The sequence below is a fragment of the Mustela nigripes genome, chromosome 2 (assembly GCF_022355385.1).
Source record: "Mustela nigripes isolate SB6536 chromosome 2, MUSNIG.SB6536, whole genome shotgun sequence".
Lineage (NCBI taxonomy): Eukaryota > Metazoa > Chordata > Mammalia > Carnivora > Mustelidae > Mustela > Mustela nigripes.
The window spans coordinates 24,724,120-24,745,262 of NC_081558.1; the positions used below are offsets into that span (position 1 = coordinate 24,724,120).

Consider the following 21,143-nt stretch of genomic DNA (forward strand, 5'->3'; position numbering starts at 1 on the left):
CAGTAAGGAGACTGAAGCAGTCATCAAAAATCTCTGCCCCCCCCCCACCCCGGCCAAAAAAAGAGCCCAGGGCCAGATGGATTCCCAGGGGAATTCTACCAAACATTTAAAGAAGAAATAATACCTATTCTCCTGAAACTATTCAAAAAAATAGAAATGGAAAGAAAACTTTCAGACTCATTTTAGGAGGCCAGCATTACCTTGCTCCTAAGACCAGACAAAGACCCCATCAAAAAGGAGAATTACAGATGAATATCCTTCATGAATGCGGATGCAAAAATTCTCACCAAAATAACAGCCAACAGGATCGAACAGTAATTACAAGGATTATTCACCATGACCACATGGGATATATTCCTGGGCTGCAAGTTTGGTTCAACATCCACAAACCAATCAATGTGATACAATATATTAATAAAATAAAGAACAAGAATCATATGATACTCTCAATAGATGCTGAAAAAGCATTTGACAAAGTACAGCATACTTTCTTGATCAAAACTCTTCAAAGTGTAGAGATAGAGGGTACATACCTCAATATCATAAAAGCCAGCTATGAAAAACTCACAGCAAATATCATTCTCAATGGGAAAAACCTGACAGCTTTTCCCCTAAGGTCAGGAACACGGTGGGACTGTCCATTATCACCACTGCTATACAACATAGTACAAGAAGTCCTAGCCTCAGCATCACACAACAAAAAGAAATAAAAAGACATCCGAATTTGCAAAGAAGTCAAACTCTCATTCTTTGCAGATGATATGATACTTTATGTGGAAAACCCAAAAGCCCCAACCCCAAAACTGCTAGAACTTATACAGGAATTTAGTAAAGTGTTCAGATATAAAAATCAATGCACAGAAATCAGTTGTATTTCTATACACCAACAACAACACAGAAGAAAGAGAAATTAAGGAGTTGATCCCATTCACAATTGCACCCAAAACCATAAGATACCTAGGAATAAACCTAACCAAAGAGGCAAAGAATCTGTACTCAGAGAACTATAAAGTACTCATGAAAGAAATTGAGGAAGACACAAAGAAATGGAAAAATGCTCTATGCTCATGGATTAGAAGAACAAATATTGTGAAAATGTCTATGCTACCTAGAGAAATCTACACATTTAATGCAATCCCTATCAAAATACCATCAATTTTTTTCAAAGAAATGGAACAAATAATCTTAAAATTTATATGGAAGCAGAAAAGACCCCGAATAGCTAGAGGAACATTGAAAAAGAAAACCAAAGCTGGCAGCATCACAATTCCACACTTCAAACTCTAATACAAAGCTATAGTCATCAAGATAGAAAGGTACTGGCACAAAAACAGACACATAGATCAATAGAATAGAATAGAGAGCCCAGAAATCGACCCGGAACTCTATAGTAGCTAATCTTCAACAAAGCAGGAAAGAAAGTCCAGTGGAAAAAACTCTCTTCAAAAAATGGTGCTGAGAGAATTTGACAGCCACACGCAGAAGAATGAAACTGGACCATATTCTATACCACACACAAAAAAAACAGACTCAAAATGGATGAAAGACCTCAATGTGAGACAGGAACCCACCAAAATCCGTGAGGAGAACACAGGCAGCAACCTCTTCGACCTCAGTTGCAACAACTTTTTCCAAGAAACATCGCCGAAGTCAAGGGAAACAAGGGCAAAAATGAACTATTGGAACCTCATCAAGATCAAAAGCTTTTGTACAGCAAAAGAAACAGGGAACAAAACCAAAAGACAACCAACAGAATAAGAGAAGATATTTGCAAATGACATATCAGATAAAGGGCTAGTATCCAAAATCCAGAAAGAACTTATCAAACTCAACACCCAAAGAACAAACAATACAATCAAGAAATGGGCAGAAGACATGAACAGACGTCTCTGCAAAGAAGACATCCAAATGGCCAATGGATACATGAAAAAGTGCTCAACAGCACTCAGCATCAGGGAAACACAAATCAAAACTACAATGAGGTACCACCTCACACCAATCAGAATGGTTAAAATTAACCAGTCAGGAAACGACACTTGTTGGCGAAGATACGGAGAAAGGGGACCTCTCCTACACTGTTAGTGAGAATGCAAGCTAGAGCAGCCACTCTAGAAAACAGTATGGAGCTTCCTCAAAAAGCTGAAAATAGAGCTACCCTACAACCCAGCAATTACACTATTGGCTATTTACCCTAAAGATACAAAAGTAGTGATCTGAATGAGCATGTGCACCCCAATGTTTATAGCAGCAATGTCCACAATGGCCAAACTGTGGAAAGAGCCTAGATGTCCATCAACAGATGAATGGATAAAGAAGAGGTGGTATATATATACAATGAAATACTATGCAGTCATCAAAAAATGAAATCTTGCCATTTACAATGACACAGATGGAACTAGAGGGTATTATGCTAAGCAAAATGAGTCGATCAGAAAAAGACAATTATCATGTGATCTCTCTGATATGAGCAATTTGAGAGGCAGGGAGGGAAAAAATGAAACAAGAAGAAACCAGAGAGGGAGACAAATCATAAGAGACTCTTCATCTCAGTAAACAAACAGGGTTGCTGGAGGGGAGAAGGGTAGGAGGAAGGGGGTGGCTGGGTTATAGACACTGGGGAGGGTATGTGCTATGGTGAGTGCTGTGAATTGTGTAAGACTGATGAATCACAGACCTGTATCCCTGAAACAAATAATACATTATATGTTAATAATTTTTTAAAAAGCTATGCAGATAATTGTGATAATCCCATCACCCAGATATACCCACTATTAACACTTTTATCTATCCACATGAAAGCCTTAAGATTATATTACTACTTTAAAACATATACAGACAGTTATCAATTAAAACTCTAATTAATATGACAGAGATTTCCTCTTTTTGAGATAAAATCTTTCAGCATTTACAAAGATCTAAGTACAATCTTACAAGAGTTTAACTGTAAGCTAAGTGTAAAAGGCAGGGTCTACATCCGGGCTATTCTAATACAAAATCTTCTGGGATTTCAGACCCAAGTCTAAAGAGAGCATATTCATATGTATATATGTATACACACATATATACCTATAAAGACGTTTGTGTATACAATACACTTTGTGGTCCTTGTGTCTTACACCTTAATTTTTGATACACTTAGAATTTCAGGTCTCAATCACATAGGCGGAGGTGGGGGTGGGTGGGTAGGCGTGTATCTTCAGCTTTCCCCTCAGTCAAATCCTGAGGCTTTCGTTAGCAATAACCACAATCACCAGCTTCTAACTGGGTTAGGAGTTTTTTTACTGTACTTTAAAAAATTACATACTGCTAAAGAAAGATCAGAACAGGGTCAAGATAGAAATTTCATGACATAAAAAAATTAACCTATATACATCTGAGTTAAAATTTCACCAAACAGTGAAACACATTTTAAAAATAATATTTTTAACTTTAACTAATTTCCTTAAATTAATCAACTTCTCTTTTTCCTCACAAGCTTTGTTTTCCCTTGAGCCACAAGTATCCCAAAATACTAAAAAGAAAAAAAGAAAGAAAGAAAGAAAGAAAGAAAGAAAGAAAGAAAGAAAGAAAGAGGGGTTGTTGTGAAGTCAGTTTAATAATTACCTATTTTTTTCCTATCCTGATTTGTTTCTGTTATTTAAGAAGTGAACTTTAAGGACAACAGAACTCATACATGAAACTTTAAGCATAGAGAAAAGGAGATAGGAGAGTATCATGAAGCTCTAGAGAAAAGAACAGATACAAAATACATAGATATATCCGATGGTGTATTGACTGTGCCCAAGAAGATACTCAAAATGCTGAGGCAGAGAAAGACATTAGGAAGTCTGGTATGAAATATAAAGGTAAATAAAATGACTGCCCTGTTCACAGATGCTCTATTGCCTCAGTCTGAGGAATTCAGGGAGAAGAAATTTCATCTTTTTCCTTTTTTTTTTCAAATCTCAAAAACTAAGATTAATTACTCTAAACTTCTAGATTTAAGGAGAACTATGGAAGGAAACTGCCTCACAGTTCCTAATGTGGTGCAATGTGGTATATGGATGCTGCCCTTCAAAACCGAGGCTCACTGCAGATCTCAAGAACTCTAAGCACTGATTTGAAGTGAAGACATAATGCTGTAACATCCTGAAAGGTGAAGTTCCAGGGCGCCTGGGTGGCTCAGTGGGTTAAGCCACTGTCTTCGGCTGAGGTCATGGTCTCAGGGTCCTGGGATTGAGTCGGGCATCGGGCTCTCTGCTCAGCAGGGAGCCTGCTTCCCTCTCTCTCTCTCTCTGCCTGCCTCTGTCTACTGTGATCTCTCTCTGTCAAATAAATAAATAAAATCTTAAAAAAAAAAAAAAGGTGAAGTTCCAAAAGGCAGAGCAATATTTACCTCCAATCACCAGAATTTTCTTCATCTAAACATCTTCACATGTTACTTACCACTGATACTTCAAAATAATGTATGTTCTGACTTTCAAGTATTCATTTTGATTATGTTTCAGAAATAAACTCTCAAAGCAGATCATTGTGGGCCTTCCTTGGAGATGGAGAAAATGAAATTCAACATACAATAGCTTTTCCCAAAATCCACAGAACACAAAAGCTCTGTGAAAAGGGCATTTCAAGGTCAAATAAATCTGAGAAATGCTTACTGGGGATTCCCTACGCACATTAGCATTAATGACTCTGGGGAAGTCCTAAAGCAAAGTATTCTATTTAATTTCATTTTTCCCAGTATTATTCCTCTAGAAGTCAAGTCTTAAAAAAAAAAAAAAGACTTTAATGACCACATTAAGCATTAAGCTCAGGGTTATATACATAAGTGAAGACCCCAAACAGTGATTTAGATTTTTCAAGGGGAAACTTACCATTATTACCCTCCATTTAAAATAATTAGGTGCTTAAATATCTAGATCACCTTGTTGGCTTCTGTAACTCAAAGTGGTTTGCTGAGAGCTTTCTCTGAGCTCAGAGCAGTGAAATAACATACACCCCCATGCCCTCAGACCCTACCACTCATGTCTCAGGTAACATTTTTCAAATTGTCTTGAGATAGGTCAACCATTAAATTGTTTTGTTTTATACCATATTTTCATTAAGGACTGTAAGAATGTGGGACATAAAGTTTCAGGAAGGAAAAAAACAGATGAAATGTGTTTGCTCATTCCTCATTAGTTAGAAAAAAATATCTGAATCAAATATCTTTTAAATCATTTCTTTTTGGGGGTGCCTGGGCAGAGGCTTAAACCTCTGCCTTCTATTCAGGTCGTGGTCTCGGGGTCCTAGGATTGAGCCCTGCATGGGGCTCTCTGCTCGGTGGGGAGCCTGCTTCCCCCCCTCTCTGCCTGCCTCTCTGCTTACTTGTGGTCTCTGTCAAATAAATAAAATCTTTTAAAATAATAATAATTAAATAATCATTTTTATACTTCATTAATTATTTTATTAACATATAATGTATTATTTGCCCCAGGGGTACAGGTCTATGAATCATCAGGCTTACACATTTCACAGCACTCACCATATCACATACCCTCTCCAATGTCCATAACCCAACCATCCTCTCCCTACCCTCCCTCCCTCCAGCAACCTTCAGTTTGTTTTGTGAGATTAAGAGTCTCTTCAGGGGCACCTGGGTGGCTCAGTCACAAAGCTTCCGCCTTCAGCTCAGGTCATGATGTCAGGGTCCTGGGATGGAGCCCTGCATGGGGCTCCCTGCTCAGTAGGAAGCCTGCTTCTCCCTCTCCCACTCCCTCTGTTTGTGTTCCCTCTCTCACTGTGTCCCTATCAAATAAATAAATAAAATCTTAAAAAAAAAAAGTCTCTTCAAATCATTTCTTTCCACACATTCATAAAATAATACTTGTAAAAATTTTATACATCAATTGCAGATCATCACTCCTACTTAAAGATTCATACTCAAGACTGTTTTACATTTATCATTTAAAAGACATAAAAGTTATCTGATGGGCAATTAATAAATAAACTACTGGAATTGAATCCCTAGCAGCCATCCAGCCTACAGATCCACCTGCTGATTCTTAAACCAGCCATAAATATTAGTACAGGTGCTGGACTACAGAAATGAAAATAAAAGTCAGAGGGAGGACTGAAATAAGTATATCTCTGCTTTATCCTTTTTTTTTCTTTATTAATTTCTGAGTTTATCTAAGACATGTCTGCTACAGTTGATAATAAACTTAGGCACAGGGAGTTTCCTCATTCATTCCACAAATATGTACTGAGCATCTATAGGATATCAGTCACATAGCCAGGTACGTGAGATAGTAGGTAGATCTCAACAAGATTCATGGGTACCCTTCTTTCTCTAACATGGAGTATAATCTAGATCACTGTTACTCCAAGTGTGGTCCACAGACCAGTGGCACAAATATCACTGGAGAGAGTTTTAGAAATGCAGAATCTCAAGCCCCAACCCAGACCTACTGAATCTGAATCTGCATTTTCACAAGGTTCTCAGGTGATGTGGGCGTTTTAAATGACTACAGGTGTACAGCATATACGAGGGAGAAGACTGACCAGTGCAGAAGAGACCAAGACAACTTTGCAAGCCAAGTGCATTTAGAAAAACACTAACCTACTCTCAAGAGCTAACCATCTTGGCCTAACTGTACACCAACCCTGGGAGTAAATTATCTGGAGCATCTTTTCCAGTCCAGATGCCTTTATTAACCTTTTTGTATTTACTGAACATTATGTTCCCCCTTAAATAGCAAGAAAAAGATTTCAATTCCTCTCTAGGAACTGTGAACACTGAAATGATGAGTAGGTGGACCATCAAAAAAGCAGTATCATTTAGTCCAAAAAGAAAAACTATCTTATTGCTAAGTGTCATAATGTGATTTTTTTCCCAAATACAGTAAGAATTACTGGTTTCATTAATATCAGACCAAGAAGAAAATACAAGTAGTTTTTACAGAGCTTAGAACTCACCATGATCATGTATTGGTCTACGGACATTGATCATGTCACTTAGGGCAAATTTGGTTTAAGGAAGAAGCCGTGATCTAATGTTCAGGAAACATCCCAACCTAATTACACTTTATTCAGAATAAAATTCTGGACTATTATTACTGGATGCCATAGAGGATTCTGAAGGCTTAACTTTTAAAACTCATCTAGTTTTAGTTGCAAACATAACTGAGCTTCTCTTGGTCTTAGGCTATCTGAGGAACGCCCTGATTTTGGAAGGGTTTACTGTGTGGGATTAACCGCGATTTTGTAAGCCCAAACCAAGCACTCCAGAAAGAAGTCGACATGGTCCTAAAGCATGTTAGAAGGAAAAACTAAAACAAACAAAAAAAAAAATTAGTGACTCAACTTCTTGGGCCTTATCAAACTGTAAAAAGATGGTGACCTAGATGAGAAGATGACAAAGGACATGCTGTTTTTTGGTGAAAGTATTGATTTTTGTTCATACAGTACCTAATTCTTTATGGCAAAATGTACAAGCACAGAATCAAGTCAAATTCAAAGCAACTAGGGTGCTTCAGTGTTTCTTTCCATGGCTTCATTTGCCTACTTCTGACTCATTTTTCATGAAGCCCATGCCTCAGGAATGCATCCTTCCAGTCATCCTGTCTCTGTGCACATTGCTAATGACCCATGGGCAGAAGGTATGTTTCTTTCAGGACACTACACAACCTGAGGTTTTGGTCTCCATATATGAATTTGTTGTTGTTGTTGTTAATAGATTCTAGTCAGGGGAAAAAAAAAGAAAGAAAGAAAGAAAAAACACCTGAAGATAAAACAATCTTCCTGACCCTTCAAGAGTCACAAACCTGGATGTAAAACCTGGTTCAGGCATTTACGTCTTTGGGCAAAATGCTGACGCTCTCTGAAATAAGACTATGCTCAAGAGCATGTCATGAAAATCACAATATATGCATGCATATGTTGCATACAAAGTACCTGTCATGGAACCTCCCCCAGAAGAGTAAAAGAGTATATCATCATTATTATTAGCCAAGAACAGTATAGTACATTCCCACCCATTCCCCAGTTCTGTGAGGTGACCATGTAGAGGACAGTAGCTTCCACTTTTAGTCTACCCCATCTATGTGAACATGTTCCTTAGGTTGCTAACCCTATAACCTCAGGTTGTTATAAGAATTACATGAATGAGGGGTGGGATTATGGACATTGGGGAGGGTATGTGATTTGGTGAGTGCTGTGAAGTGTGTAAACCTGGTGATTCACAGACCTGTACCCCTGGGGATAAAAATATATGTTTATAAAAAATAAAAAATTTAAAAAAAAATAAAAAAAAATAAAAAAAAAAGAATTACATGAATGAGAACACGTATGCCTTCTAGAATAATTGTCAACACACAGCAGGTGCTCTACAAATATTACCTTCTTCCCATTTCTAGCTGTAGAATTTATCAATTGCTTTTTTATTTGTCTGCTCAGCTTCTTTTCTTTTTGGGAACTACATCTCTCCAGTTGCCTGTGGTTTTAGTGGGGTTTTCCTGTGTGCCCCTGCTCTGTGGCAAGAACCATGGATTCTCTGGATGCAGATTGATCTGCAGTGAATTCCTTATGCCATCAAGGCCAATCAAGAGTTCTTTTAGGGGACTAACATAAATTCAGAGGCCTCTCCTTTTCTGACCCTATGTTTCTCCTTTTGATATTATGAATGATAAGGAAAAGATGGGCCTATGGCTGGTTATGGCCTTCTTTGATACTATGACTAAGAATGTGCCTGAATGATGGGGCACCTAAGTGTCCCAGTCATTAAGAGTCTATCTTCAGCTCACATCATGATCCCAGAGTCCTGGGATTGAGCCCCACATCAGGCTCCCTGCTCAGCGGGAAGCCTGCTTCTCCCTCTCCCACTCCTCCTGCTTGTGTTCCCTCTCTCGTTGTGTCTCTCTGTCAAATAAATAAATAAGATCTTAAAAAAAGAAAGAAAGAAAGAATCTGCCTGAATGACTGGGTCCTTACAGCATCATTTGACCAGCTAGGTACAGCTATATCTGAACCACCCACTCCCCCAGAATACCAAAATACAATAGCAGGGTTTCAGCCACTTGCAATCACAAGAGTAAGCCACAGAAGTAATAGCATGAAAGGTAACACCAAAATACAGTTAGATACAATAGTCTACAAATCTACAAAGAGAGGTCAGCAATGGGTAAGACGGCCATAGAGTATTCAATCTCCAGAAAGCACAGGGGCCTAATACAGGGTCTCAAGATGAATAAAAATAAGATTATTATAGGGAAGATGAAATTCTTTCCAGCCAGAAATAATAACACATACAAAGTCAAGAGTACTTACTCAGCATGGTATCCAGCACATAATCTTTAATTAATATAAGTTGAAAGAATAAGATAATAAGCATGAATTATGTATGAAGAGGAGTAAGAAGACAGGACTAATTGAAAAGTGTAGATCACTTTTTGTTGCAGAAGAGTTGGGGAAAAAAGAAGGGGCTGAATGATAAGCACTCTTCAGAATCCAGCTAGGAGTTGCTTATAAGCTGGTCAAAAGAAGGCAACAAGATGACCTTTGAAAAGTTAATAATAAAAACAGAAGCCAAAATGGGAGTTGAGAGAGTAGAGATGATAGATCATCAGCCTAGTGGTGAAGGAATTCTCAGACACAGTTAAGAAAGGGGTATAGAGAAAACAGCACAGGAATCACCAAAACGAAGAGGTGTAAAATTGATGGAGATCATGAAAAGGTCACAAAAAATAAAAGAGTAATGTTTCAAGAAAGGAAGAGAGTCAGAAAATATTTAAGCATACTTTAAATCCCATAGAATCAGGATGATTGCTGAGTCACTCAACAACCAGTACAGCACAGGACAAGAACCAACCAGAATAGATACCACCAGAGCAATGGAACCAGGTCTGGGAAGTCCCTGAGAGGCCAGGGGTTAACTCCTTAGTTGCTGGAGTAGGGGAGGATAGTCTGGGGATTTGAGATAACCACAGAAATATTTCAATATTTTAACAACCAGTGTAGTTACACCTGTGCCTCTCAGCTAACTATTGGCCCTTCATAGAAAGTTGCTTCCGTTAATACTGATAGTTTTCTACATTTCCAATGCACAGAAGGGTGCACTGGCTAATCCAAAATCAATTCCATTTGCCTTGGTAACACACTAAAGCAGAAGCTCCCCAGTGCCAGTCTGTGGACTAGGTGCATCAGATTCATCTAGGGAGTGAATAAAAAGTACATGACTTGGTGTCACGCAAGGACATTTCCTTTCAGAATACAGGTGAGCAAAAAAATCTATATTTATTTGTAAACTCCTCGGGGGGAATGAAGCCTCATCAAAAGATTTCTTTTTTAGACCTATGTTTTCTCCCTTGTTTATGTTGAAGATACAAACATATTTGTATTATCTGAAAATATAAAAAAGAATAGTATAGGACAGAAGCAATGCTTCCCCATTCCAGCATTAAAAATGCAGTTAATAACAACAGCAGCTAATGTGTACTGATTACAATGCAAACACTGTGCTAGAAAATATCATTTAATCTTCCCTATAACCCTCTGAATTAAGTACTTATTTTACTCATTTTATAGGTCAGGAGATTTTTAGAAGGTAAATAACTTGCCAAAGATTTTCCCTTTTTTGCAATAACTTTCTAGGCCCAAGATGGCTCAACTTCTGCTTGAGGTTCCTTGTCAGCAAACAAATACTTAGATAACTTTCATGCCCTGTAAACGCTCCATTTGACCAGAAATGCAGTCACTTTTTAACACCTTTAATACACTGGAATGGTCGCCTCCACATGTAGAAGAGAGGAAGTCAGTCACACAGTAGGATCTTGCTGTCTCCAGGAAAACCTCAGGAGAACTGGCTTCAAAGAAGGTGTGCCACCTAGCAGCTAGGTTATTTTGATCCTTTCTTCCACACAGTATGATTAGCCTTTAAAGATCACAGAGCAAGGTCAAAAGAAAATAGTGAAGAGGTTGGGAAGAGAGGACAGGGAGGAAGAAATTTCAGAAAGTGTTTCCGAATGAAAGGGTAGCCCCTCAGTGTGTACTGTGTGCAGCCCCACCCTCCATAAGGCTTGGTCAAAGTCATCTTTCACATGTACATATAAATACAAAGAGAGTTTGAATTCCCAGAGATTCAGAGAAAGACTACTTCGCAAAAACAGTGAGAGCATTTCAAAAAGTAATGAAAAGGTGGACATCTGACACCTCTATTCTCTTGCAGTGCTCTTTAAGAAATGATCAGGTGAGGAAGCTCTTTTCACTGGACTCTAGCAACCTGAACTTGCTCTTCCCACTCCTTTTAAACCATCCCCACAATGCCTTCAACAACCCTGGTTTGGAGCCTCATTCTTAAGATCTCCAAAACATACCACAAATCCTTCTATGCGCAACCAGTTTGTCTCATGGAAAAAGCAACAGGCGGCAGAGGAATTCAGGCCACCCCAAGTCACCAGCACAGCCTGATGGATGTGGAAACTGGACCATGCCTTAGGGATGAGGCATGTGACAGCCAGTACACTGTCATTACTGAAACTTGAAAGGGGAAGTTCACATGAGGCCTGTGGTTGACTTCTCAACCCTGCTGGCGGAGGCGCACGCCAGTAAGGAAATTGCGATCCCTAAATAAACAATAGACTGGGAACCTGAGCACCAACAAGGGAGAATGCAGGGGCTGCTGGCCTGGGCAGGGCTGGCCAAAATGGAGCAAACAAAGCAAAGATTTAAACTTTGCAAGAATGTCATGTCAATTCAGACTCCGCAGGCAGGCCCTTTGAGACTCCAAATTGCCAGTCACCTACCCTCAAAACTTGGTAGAACTTTTAAAGCAGGACTCTTGGTCCAATCTCTTCATTTGCCAAATGAGAACAGTGAGAGCCAGAAAAGACAAGTGACTTGCCAAAGGCCCAACAGCCAGAAAGCCAGGTCCCTAGGTCATTTATTATGCCACAGGCCTACTGACAGTCGCTATTTTTTTCTCTACTTGTTTCTCCTTTCAAAGATGCTTTTAAAATCTTTCCACTGCCACCTATATGTATTCTGAGCTAAGACTGCCTGAAGTAAACTTCTTACATTCCTTCTCTATCCTTGCTCAAAGGTACCATCTCTTTTTCATAGGTAAAACTCAATTTCCAGACAGAAAGGGAATGGATAGAGAAGCAAAGAATTCTGTGAGCATTTATTATGTACCAGGACTTTCCCATGCCTTAATTCATTTTAATATTCTCCACAACCCTATGCAGACTGGTATCATGGTCCCATTTCACAGATGGGAAACTCAGAGCAGCAGAGCCAAATTATCAATTTCGTAAATAACCTAACCTTCTCTTCTAACCATAAATAAATATTCTAGCCTTCCCCTCTTTGGAGCCTTCTCTGTTCAGCAAAAGAAAATCAGAAAGAAGAAACTATACTGCTTTAAGCTTTTTTCAATGAACGTACTGTTGTTTTTCCCAATAATTCCTGATCATTCCTGTGTAATGAATGCACATTATTGAAAATATAAAAATTTGGAAAGAAAAAAAAAAGAGGAAAAATTTCTTTATAATCAACTCATTCAGAATTAGTGTCAACATCTTGGTACATTTTTTTCCCCAAGCTTTTATTCCACGCTGATAAATCTATCTTCTTTTATATTAAGAATATTAAGTCTCTAACTACTATTAACCTTAGAAATACATCTCCTGATTATACTTCTGTTTATATTTTTAGTTTTTAAGTAATCAAAGTCATTGATCCTTTCCTTTGGAATATCTTTATTTCTGAATAACAGCTTTACTTATATACATTACATGTGCCATAAAATTTATCCTTTGACAGTGTGCTATTCAGTGGTTTGTGCAACAAACACCACTATCTAATTCCACAGTATTTTCACCACCCAAAAGCCCTGCACCCATCAGCAGTCACTCCTTTTTCTCCTCTCCCCCATTTCCTAACAACCACTAATCTACTTGCTATTTCTACAGACATACCTCTATTGGACATTTCATATAAATGGAATCATTTAGCACAATGTTTTCAAGGTTCACCCAGGTTATAGCATGTATCAGTACTTCACTTCTTTTCATGGCTAAATAATGCTCCACTGTGTGCATATACCATATTTTGTTTATTCATATAGGATAATGGACGTTTGGATTTCTTTTTAGTTTTTTGGCTATTATTAATAATGGTGTATGAGCATTTGTGTACAGGTTTTTACATATGTTTTCAGTATGGTTGGGTGTACACCTAGGAGGAGAACAGCTGAGTCATACAGTAATCCTACATTTAACATTTTGAAGAACTTCCAAATGGTCTTCCAAAGTGGACTGAACCATTTTACATTCCCACCATCAATATGAGAGTACGGTTTTCCACATCTTCCCCAACACTTGTTAGTTACTGTCTTTTTTTTTCTTTTCTTTTCTTTTTTTTTTTTAAGCCATCCTAGAGGAGGATAAGTCGTATCAAATTGAGGGCTCAATTTGCGTTTCCTCTTGGAATATCTTTTCATATCTTATTGGCCATTTGTACATTTTCATTGGGAAAATACCTATTCAAATCCTTTGCTCAATTTTTAATAAGATTATTTGGGTTTTTCTACTGTTGAGTTTTTCTTCCTTTACATTTAAATGAACTTTTTACTTAAAGTATATTATACAAAGAAATTAGCCAAATCATAGGCTCTCAGCATGATGAATTATGACAAAGTAAACACACCTGGACACAAGCAAACCAGATCATAAAGCAGAATACTACTCGTACTCCAGAAGCTTCCTTCATGGCCCCACCCAGCCTCCATAACCCCGCATTCCTCCAAATTATACACTGTCCAGACATCTAACATTATTCATTATTTTTTAATCTTTTTTTTTAAAGATTTTATTCATTTACTTGACAAGACACAGCAAGAAAGGAAACACAAGCAGGGGGAGTGGGAGAGGGAGAAGCAGGCTTCCCGCCAAGCAGGGAGACCAATGTGGGGCTCAATCCCAGGACCCTGGGATCATGACCTGAGCCAAAAGCAGACACGTAAAAACTGAGCCAGCCAGGCACCCTATTATTCATTATTTATGTCTATTTTTGGAATACACACATATAAACAGAATCAGATTGTTTGTGTTCTTTTGTCTCTAAATTCTTTCAATGCTGTTTTGGGGGTATTGAATTATGTTGTTACATGAAGCAATAGCTTGGTCCTTCTCATTGCCATATAGCATTTCATTGCATGAATATTTCACTATTTATCCACTCCATTGTTGATAGCTATTTCTTCTTTTTTTCCCAAGGTTTTGTTTATTCCACATTTAATTATGTGTTAAATCTTTTATTTAAATTGGGTCTTGTACTACCATTGTTAGATTTCCTTCTAGATATTTTGGGTTTTTTAATGCCATCGTAAAGGATATTGTTTTCAAAATTTCTTTTTGTAAATGTGTGTTACTGGCACGTAGAACTTTGATTCATTTTTTAAATACTGACTAGCGATCTGGCTAAATTCATTTATTAACCTAATTGTTTATATATGAATTCACTGAAATTTTTTTTTACACGTATAATTATGGTGCCTGAGAATAAAAGTGCTTTTATTTGTTTCTTTGTAATTCTTATACTTAGGATGTCCAGAACATTATGGAATAGAAGTGAGAGTAATAAGCAGTTTTGTCTTATCTTTTATATCATAAGGAAAACTTTTAACATTTTACCATTAAATATGATGTTGATTATAGTTTTCTTATAGCTGCTTCTTATTAAATTAAAAAAATCCTCTCCTAATCTGAGTTTGCAAAAAAAGCATTTTTTTTTTACATGGATGGATGTTGCATTTATCAAATGTTTTTTCTGCATTTATTGAAATTACATTTATGTTTCTCCTTTATCCTATTAATGCAGTAAATAACATTGCCTGGTATTGTGTTTATCTCGCCGGAAAAACTTTACAATTGGTATCCAAATATTAGTCCAAACTTGCTTTTTTGGAATAAGCACAACTTGGTCATGTCATTTGTTAGTTGGTCATATCATTTAACTTTCAGTTCAGTAGGATAATTTACATCAACATTTATGAAATTTTCCTTTCATGTAATGACTTTGTTGGGTACTAATACCAAGTTACACTGGCCTCATAAAATAAAATGGGAAGTGTTCCCTCTTTTTCTATTCTGTGGAATAGTTTCTTTATGACTAATGATAATTTTTCTTCAAATCTTCAGTAAAATTCACTGAGAAGCCATCTGGGGCTGCAGGTTTTTTCTTCCAGTTGGTTTTTGGATTTGGGGATTGCTTCTTTTGGTGGTAAGATTTTAAATATAGAATCATTGTCTTTAATATTTGGTACTACTCAGATATTCTATTTCTTCCCATGCAGTTTTGACAAGTTGTATTTTTAAAAGAAATTACCTAAAATTTCAACTTTATAATCATAATGTTATTAATAAAATTTCTTCATATTTTTAACATCAATAAAATTGACAGTGATATCTCCTTTCAGTGCTGATACTGGCTATTTTTCCCAATAATTCTACACAGGATTTGTCATTTTTGTTAATCTCTTCAAAGAATCAGTGTTTGGCTTTGGTATTCCCTTCCAGTATATGTTTGATTTCTATTTCATTGATTTCAACTTTTTTATTATTTCTTTTCTCCCACATTCTTATGGTTTTATTTGATCTTCTATTGTTTTTTGAACTTAAGTCTTTTCTCAACCAAACTGAAAGACTTGCTCTTCCCCAGGTATTCCTAATGCTTTCCAGCCTCCTTGCCTTTGCTCCTACAGTTTCCGCTGTTTATAAACCACCCATTTCCCCTTTACTAAAATCATGCCAACTATTCAAGGCCCTCCTCAAATGTTACCTCCTCTAGGAATCATTTCCTGCCCCTCTCTCATTTGATATCCTCTGAGTCCCTGCAGTCCAGCTTGCCATTCTTAGATCCTGACTTATGTATTTCCTACCATTATCCCCTTAAAAACTGAGTGCTCAGTTTTTCCGAAAGATCTACCATGGTGCTGTGCACAAAATAGCTACTCTGTCCACACAGGTGTTCGTGATTCAATTTCAAGAGTTAAATTCTCACAAACTAAACCTGTTCCTAGCAGGAATCCTTGAATGGCAAGTCAAATATTCAAATAGATCATAAGAAGAGTTTGGGTAAAAAAAGGAAAGAAGTCTCATTTTTTTTTAAAGTCTTCCTTGCTTCCAAATAACAACTATATATCATCCAGAGCTAACATTTAACTTGACATTTTGCTTTTTCTGGCTATCACTTAAAACCCACATTTTTCCCCTTATTTAAGGAAAATAGTTAAATGGGACAGTTTTTTTTTTTTTTTATGTTGAAAGATGAGAAGATGAAGAAATTTCTCAAGAAAAAAAAAATAAGCTAAAGGATAATTTCTGGTATCGTAAATGGATAGCACAAATCAAAAACACAGGGCTTTGCAAGTTTGAATGAGTTATGCTCCAACTGTTATAAAGACTTAAGGGCAAGACTTAAAACTCAGGGAGGAAATATAGGGCATACATTGGCAGTAGAGTACATATTTGGGGCCCTACTTGGAGGTCTGGTAACACTTACATGTAAAAAGGATCACCCTTATCTTGTAGCACAAAGCACATACACCTTCCCAAAAATCCCAGAGATCTCTCCAACTCTCAAGAGCTGCCTCAACCTGTTCTATGATACAAACTCCAGGGCATAATTTCCAATATAAGTTTTGAAAGAAAAACCAATTGACCCTATGGGCTGTCTTCAGTAAAAGCAGACTGAAGGAATAGAAAGTATAGGAATTCTGGAGGAAAAACCTGTATTCAGATCTCAGTTGCTAAGTGCCTAGCTGTCTATCCTCCCTAAAACACTACTTTCTCATCTGTGAAATGGAGCCAATTAGGCCTATTTGCAGGTCATTATATGTCAGGTGGGCTGTGTCTGGTTTCATGCATAATTAGTGGTGTTCGGGTTGTGGGGTGTCACCAAAGGTGCAAGGTGCTATTTTTATTATTATTGCTCATACTGTTTCTAACGGCCACAGAGTGAGGCATAGTCTTAAGGCCTATCAGCAATCATAATGGCTTGGCTAGAAAACTAGGCTTGAAACCAATTTTCTATGAACATCTCATCATAAGAGAAGAAATCATTCTAAGTAGAGTGCGGTGTTTAGACTCAAATAGGTAAGAGTTTTAAAAATGGAAGAAATAAATATAGGGAGGCCTTATAGCCAAAGAAAACATTTCAGCCACAAAGTGGTATTCTTGACTAGATTCCAATACTTGAATTAAGTTCATACTGGGAATTAGGATGCATTCAGTGGCCTAGGTTTGAACTTGAAATCCCTCCTTTCCTAGATGTGTGACCTTGGGAAAAGTTGCCACTGTAGCTCTCACCTTCTGCATGTTCCAGTGCATCCTTTCCATACCTGGTGCAACTGAATTGCCTGAACTTGACGAAGTATCAGCCTATCTTTTAAGAGAAACTTAACCCAACTGCAGCTCACCTCCACCCCATGTGGAAGAACAGCAGTTATCTGCTGGAGCAGGAAAACAAGGCTTGGTCTTTAGTTTTAATAACAAAAGATCAGCCTCACTACTGGAGTTTAGCACCTGAATGCAAAGTCCTGTTCTTTGGTCAACAGCAAAATGACAAGTCAGCAACTTAGTTAAGCTCAATGCTTAATTGCTCAATGCTCATTTCCCAGAGAAAAGCCTGGTGGGAACAAATGTTACTCAAAAAGCACCACTCATGACACACAAGTGCCTGGCTGGTCATGTGACCAGAAAGCTAAACACCCACAATCCCCACGTTACTTACCACAGAAATACTGTCACCTAGTGACATTACACTCCTAGCTTCTTAATTCACTTTAGATAACAAGTTTACCAGATCAAATACATTTACTGCAATTTTTACTAAATCCCTTATGGCACTTACTAGCATAGTTTGTTTTTCTTCATGAATGAGTGCCATTTAATTTATTAAGCAAATGAGAACTAGGAAACTTTGTGTATTTTCTTTTTAGCCTGGGCTGTTAAGTTTAGAGTGAAGTTTACACCCCATTTCAGTAATTATCATTATTCTGGGGTTGGTTTCTTTTTTGCCTTTTCTTAAAACACAAATTTCTTCCTATCCCTTCTTCTTGTGATTATTAGAGCTTAAAAGCCATCTTACTCAGATGGGCAGACAGCAGCTGTCTGAAAATAGAGTTTACATGAAGGAAGTCAAACTAGAATGGAATGAGAGAAAATGGGATCATTAACAACTTTTGAGCCCCTGGATCAAGCTGTGCCTGAAGAAATATCCTGTTTTTCTCTAGTTGAGTGAGCCAATAAATTTCCTTTTGGTTTTAGCCATTTTGAATTAGATTTTCATTCACCTGGAAGATTTAACTAGCAAAGAAAACAATTTTAAGATTATCTGACTAGTACCATTGTTATTGTAATTCATTTTCTTAAAAAGAAACTAGGTACAGCTTTATGAATGAACCTGAGAAAGTGAAATTTTGGACATTATCTTTATGTCAAATCAAATTTATAATAAAAGTAGGTTAAAACATTCTTTCAAAGGAATTAACATTAAAGAAGAAAAAAGGGAAAAACCTGTTTAACTACCATTTTTGTTGACAGTTCTCCATAAAAGCAGAAAAGAGGAGCTAGTACAGAATCTTTGGACACAAAAGTAAGAGAAGGAAGAGCACTGCACCATCTACAAGAAAACTAATTTCTGTGAGAAATACACACAATGTTCTAGTGCAAACCTGGAACATACCTGCCAGAGCAAATCGGGATCAAAATTAAAACTTGGAGCTTCCTGCAAGAAGATAAATCATAAATAACTTCATTCACTTTGCTTCCTTTCATTGTCATTCAGATGACCTTAAGCCCCCTGCTCAACTGGCTGCGGTAGATTTGATGGCTGCAAGAGAATTACGCCCGCTTTGATGCTGGCAGATGGCCCTCCCCAATGCTTGCCCACAGACATATTTTCACAATGTACAAGCCCAGAGGTGCCCACAGAGATCTACAGAAACTACCAAACCAAGTTTCTAAAGCTGCTTGAATTAAGGCAAGTTTTCACAGATTTTCACAATTAACAACTTTCTCAAATTGATGCAAAAGTGTATGTGTGGAGAAAATGAGGGCTCAGAAGTTGACCCTCAGTTTCTCTCTTAGAAGCAAGGGACTAGTAGCGGTAATTTATAAGCCCTTAATTCACGTCATCTCCCTGAAACTACAGGTCAAATTTTCTCTAGGAAAGTTCCTTTTAACTTTAGATTTTGCCAAGGAACCAGATGATACCAATGTTTATCCAAAGGTATTTAAGTTAAAACACAACAATGTCTTAAGTTCCACCCACCAGGTTTAAGGGTCAATTGTATTTGAGAGTCAACCCTAAAGCTTGTAAAATATGGATTTCTAAAATTCCCTCCAAATTCGCAGGAGTGTAATATACAAAACTGGATAAGATCACAGCCTCTGTCACAAGCTACAGACATAGCTGAAAAGATGAGCCTCTACCATCTGCCCCCATAACTCAATTTTTACATAGTGAGTAAAGATGCTAATGGGACCCAGACTTCTCCACTGACAAAACAGAAGGCTGTGGTTTGTAAATTAATACACATCCAAAAACAACAGAAAAATTCCAGGTTCAATTCCCTGACAAGTATATTGATCATCATTTTTCCTAAAAACATATTCTATAAACCACCATCTTTGGCATCCATAAAAGAAAAACTCCAGTCTCAATTTACTGATAATATATGAATGTGAAATTTGCCCTAAAAGTCATGTTTTATGCCTTCCCATACAGATAGCCTAAATGAGTGTATTATTTGTTTCTTTTCTAACAAAACATCTGATACTAGAAACTGTTATAAGTAAGCAGATTTTTTTTTTCCTTCTAAAAGTCACCAAAAGGTATTAATTGTATTTGAATAGAGACCTTTACATGAAAAATGTCCACTGCTCTGGGAGAGAGTCACTCCTGGTTTCTCCAAAGATTGCTGGAATTCACAATTACTCTTGTTTTTTTTTTTAAAGAAAGGATAGTTTGGAAATTGATTTTATGTACATCCTCTTCTCCATTAGTAAGTGCCAGAGACTGGGGTAGTAGGCATGGAAGTGGGTAGAAGAAAGACTGACTCTGCAAAAAAGTAAAATAAAATAAAATCTTTAAGATAAAATATTTTGTCTTTTTTCTTTTCTTAAGAAAGAAAGAAAGAGAAAGACAGAAAGGAAGAAAGAAAGGAAGGAAGGAAGGGAGAGTGAAAGAAAGAAAGAAAGAAAAAAGTGAAAAGAAAAGAAGAGAAAAGAAAAAAGAAAAGAGCCCCAACCAAGTCTCAAGTTTGGCTACACTATAAAGTAAGAAAGAAATCTGTTATGAAATACTCCCCCACAAGTGTAGAATGGTAAGTTTCTTTCAAAACAAGTTCAAATTACATAAATTCAAAATGAATTGATGAGGCAAGATTAGCAATGATTATTTAATCTTATTGGCATTTGGTTCCTTTGACAATATTTTTCAACCAATTTGCTGCAAATGCATTATGAGTGCCTCAACTCATGTAACCTCATTTGGGGGACACAGTTTTAAAAGCAAATGCTCTACATTATTTCCACAAAAATTCACTAGGATGAAGACATTGTCATGACCAAAAAAAAAAAAAATTATCCCAAATCAGAATTGTGCATGCCAAATATTCAATAGCTGGTGTTACTTTCTTTATCCCCAGGACTTGGGAATTTTTTGGCAGACAGTTCAAAATCATGTGCTATAATAAAGACAGAAAAATCTTTATCCTATCCTATCAGCAAGCTACAGAATTCTCTTGTAGGCTAATGGTGATCAGAAAATTCTCAAGTGTTAAACTCTGGAATACCAGATTGCAAACATCATTGTTATGAATTGTTTTTCTTCATGAAACAATTTAAATCAAGAATTATTTACTCTTACGATAAACACTATTTACTTCCTTCTGGCAAGCACTGAAAGCAAAAAAAAAAAAAACAAAAAAAAAACCTTTATTTACATTTCTAGATACTAACAAAGCAATTGGGTTTCATTTAGATTTATTTCTTAATCATACATCATGGCTTAACCATCCTCATTTATTTCATTATTCTTTAAATCCTCTAAATCTATCCAGGAGGATCTCTGATTCTTTTAAATAGCATGTTCGATGCTTCCACAGCTAACTAAGATAACAT

General features: G+C 37.0%; 1 protein-coding gene across 7 annotated transcripts in view; it reads right to left on the reverse strand.

The window, feature by feature from the left end:
* Positions 1-21,143, reverse strand: part of ERC2 (ELKS/RAB6-interacting/CAST family member 2) — a 915,738-nt gene that overhangs the window by 617,355 nt on the left and 277,240 nt on the right. The window lies entirely within an intron of this gene.